Source organism: Cibotium barometz, chromosome 60 (assembly GCF_041138505.1).
Source record: "Cibotium barometz isolate CiBa-2024 chromosome 60, ASM4113850v1, whole genome shotgun sequence".
NCBI lineage: Eukaryota > Viridiplantae > Streptophyta > Polypodiopsida > Cyatheales > Cibotiaceae > Cibotium > Cibotium barometz.
The window spans coordinates 29048746-29052457 of NC_141105.1; positions in this window are offsets into that span (position 1 = coordinate 29048746).

The window sequence follows — 3712 nt, forward strand, 5'->3', positions numbered from 1 at the left end:
ATCAAGTAATTAAGTATTGGGCCAAGAAATGGAAGATGTGTCATGCAAGGGTGAGCACAGAGCTCATTAAAAAATACCCCATGATTGGATAATTATTGTAAGGAAAGGTTGAAATCACATGATTTAGTGACATTTGGGACAAAGATGATCTTTAGGAGGACTTTTTAACACACTTTTGTCATTCCAAACTAGATTTTTTGGTTGTATTATAGTTTAACAAGACTTTGAATTAATGATATAGTTAGCAAAAGTTTTTTTTAACGCTTAAAGTTTAGCTTGACTATATCACCCTTTGCATATCAAATAGGATTAACTTATTTTAGAATGTTGCCAAATTTTTGATATGGCCATGTTAGCAAACTTGTAAGTGTTAGCATAAGCATTCTTCAAAATATTAATAATATTCAACACTCTTTTTCTACATTGTTCACAAAGGCTCAAACATGAACAAGTGTGATGCTTCATGCTTGTTAAGTAAAAATTAATTGTGTCCTCTTAATGAGTGTTATGATTGCAAAAATATTTCATGAACGTGTAAAAAAGTCTTTTTTATGTGGTTGATGGAATAGACTTGTGGTGCAAGGTATAAAAAGCAATGAGATAAAGTGCAAAGAGGAAGTTAGTTAAAATGATGTAAGATTTTGCATTTCTCATGTTGAATATTGATATAATGTGCGTTTTTAGAAAAGGTTTTAATGGATTGATGCTCAATGCCATAAAAAAATTTGGGAAGTCAATTGGACACTTTTGTTGGTTGTTTAAGAAATCAAAAGCATACATTTCAGAAAGGTCTCTCAAAAATTGTGTAAGCATCGGGGCATATTTATTAGGATCTCACCACATAAGTCTTGCTTCCAATGTAGGAGGTGAGTAATTTAATTTATAAAACTTTGGAGTGTAATTAAATGTCTACACTTTTTTTGTGTGGTTTTGGGGGAACAAAAGATAGTCCCGTTTCATGAGAAATTTAAAAAGATGATGATCCTATCATGAATGTTTCATGAGAAATTTAAAAAGATTTATAATTTCAAGGAGTTGAAAAGAGTTAGTGGGGATCTCGTAGATCTGGTGTGGCATTTTCATGTCTACACATTGCATTCAATATGGTGTGGCATTGGCATGCCTACACATTGCATTCAAAAACATAAGATTATGCAGATTAAGAAAATTATTCTTATTATATTTGAATGACTAGTGCTGCCTTTGAGGGCTAAACACAAGCATTGGGACTTTCCCAAGGGGATTGAAGTTTGTGAAACATGGATTCAATACAAAAGGTGGAGAGAAGTAAGAAATGGTTGCAAGGGAAGAATAACACTCCCTTGGGATTTTCCCAAGGGGATTGAAGAAATGGATGCAAGGGAAGAATAACACTCCCTTGGGAGTTTCCCAAGGGGATTGAAGAAATGGATGCAAGGGAAGAATAACACTCCCTTAGGAGTTTCTCAAGGGGATTGAAGAAATGGATGCAAGGGAAGAATAACACTCCCTTGGGACTTTCCCAAGGGGATTGAAGCTTGTGAAACATGGATTCAATACAAAATGTGGAGAGAAGTAAGAAATCATTCTTCTAATGTATAGAGCACTAGCCCACCCATCCACCCCTTTATGTAGCAATGATATTTACCCTTTTCAATTCTACTTATATAAATTAAAGAATAATTATCTAAAACCCTATTTTATTGTACTTTGTACATTATGTGTGTGTGCATGTGCACACGCGCATGTGTGTGTATGCATGAGATATATATATATATATATATATATATATATATATATATATATATATATATATATATATATATATATATATATAGAGAGAGAGAGAGAGAGAGAGAGAGAGAGAGAGAGGTGGCATGCATCACATGAATACATTTGGCTAATTTCAATAAAATTTTGAAAGAGGGACTATTATTCTTCCCTTTCCCTCCTTTGCGAGGATTTGTGCAAAGAGAGCTGATTCCACACACCTTACAAGTGTGCAAGGATGTATGCAAAGAGAGCTAATCCCTCGCACGTTACAAGTGATGAAGGGAGGAGGGCAAACAAGATATTGATAGTAGTTAGCATGGTGGACAATTTCATAGAAGGGTTGCATGTCTACAATACGGCTACATAGAGCTATAGAGATGATGGCTCCAAATTTATTGAGCTAAGAGTGAAACTATTTTTGGTAAAAGAGAGTGTTCTATTGAACTGCATCATGGTGCAAACAACCAAACCTAAGGCCAAGTTAGTGGGCGTTTGCATGATATAGGGGGAAAGTTGGGGTGTCAAGGGGATGTCGTAACACAATCGTGGTTAGACAAGACCATGTTATTGGACCAAAAGTAACCATTCTTCATATACAAAAGCCCATCAAGCCCTCCTCATAAAGTGGACAACAATGCTTAAAAGGAAAGAGAAGCATATTGTTGCAAGCATGGATTTCTTTTTTTTTTAAAGGGGAGAGAGAGAGAGAGAGAGAGAGAGAGAGAGAGAGAGTGATTTAAGATTTGTCCTATGGAAAATAAGTGAACCCTACCATCTACTATGTGGGCTTCCCATTTTTCTATGATGCAAGGAGAAACATTCAAATTTTTATTTTCCACTTGTAGCTCTTTAAAGAATTTGATGGAAGGAGGGGATATGTCTCCATTGCTTGATCTTCTTTGCTTACATTAACTAAACATTGTATTGTGGAAAGTAAACATTTGAGATGTGGAACTTAAATATTTGAGATGTCAATGGATTTAGATGTAGAATCATGGATGTTGAGCTAAGAAATAATAGGCAAGTGAGTGCAAAATCTTTGTGCCATTGAAGAGCTAATGGGAAAATAAATATTGAAGCGATGATGTTTTATAAAATGATTTTTTTTCCCCTTAGGATTTTACATAGTTGAATTTGGAATTGAGCAACTTGTTACCTTATGGTTTTTTTGATTCATTTTTTAAATGGAATTTGTGTGTTGGTTTGAACTTTGACTATAACTAACCATTAATTTCACCTTCTACCTCCCACCTCTCTCTCTCTCTCTCTCTCTCTCTCTCTCTCTCTCTCTCCCTCTCTCTCTCTCTCTCTCTCTCTCTCTCTCTCGTTATGTGTCTATCTTGTCCTTTGATATTTAGTAATAGTGGTAAGTTGGGTGCCTGTTAATGTTATATATGTGGTGAGTGGGTTTGCAACCTTCCTTAGTGTTGGTGGAAATGATCTTTAAATAAAATAAGTGGATGTTCCTTAGGAGTGATTTAGGCATGCTTACCTTTGAGCTGATAGTGATAAGGTTCTTTCATTTTACTTAGGGCAAGGTGAATTGATACCATGTGATTCTATGTCGTTGTGTATGGTTCACAGTGGTCTACTAGTTTAAACCTTTATTATGCCTATGAAAGAGCCTCTCTCTCTCTCTCTCTCTCTCTCTCTCTCTCTCTCTCTCTCTCTCTCTCTCTCTCTCTCTCTCTCTCTCTAGTTATGTATCTATCTTGTCCTTTGATATTTAGTAATAGTGGTAAGTTGGGTGCCTGTTAATGTTATATATGTGGTGAGTGGGTTTGCAACCTTCCTTAGTGTTGGTGGAAATGATCTTTAAATTAAATAAGTGGATGTTCCTTAGGAGTGATTTAGGCATGCTTATCTTTGAGCTGATAGTGATAAGGTTCTTTCATTTTACTTAGGGCAAGGTGAATTGATACCATGTGATTCTATGTCATTGTGTATGGTTCACAGTGGT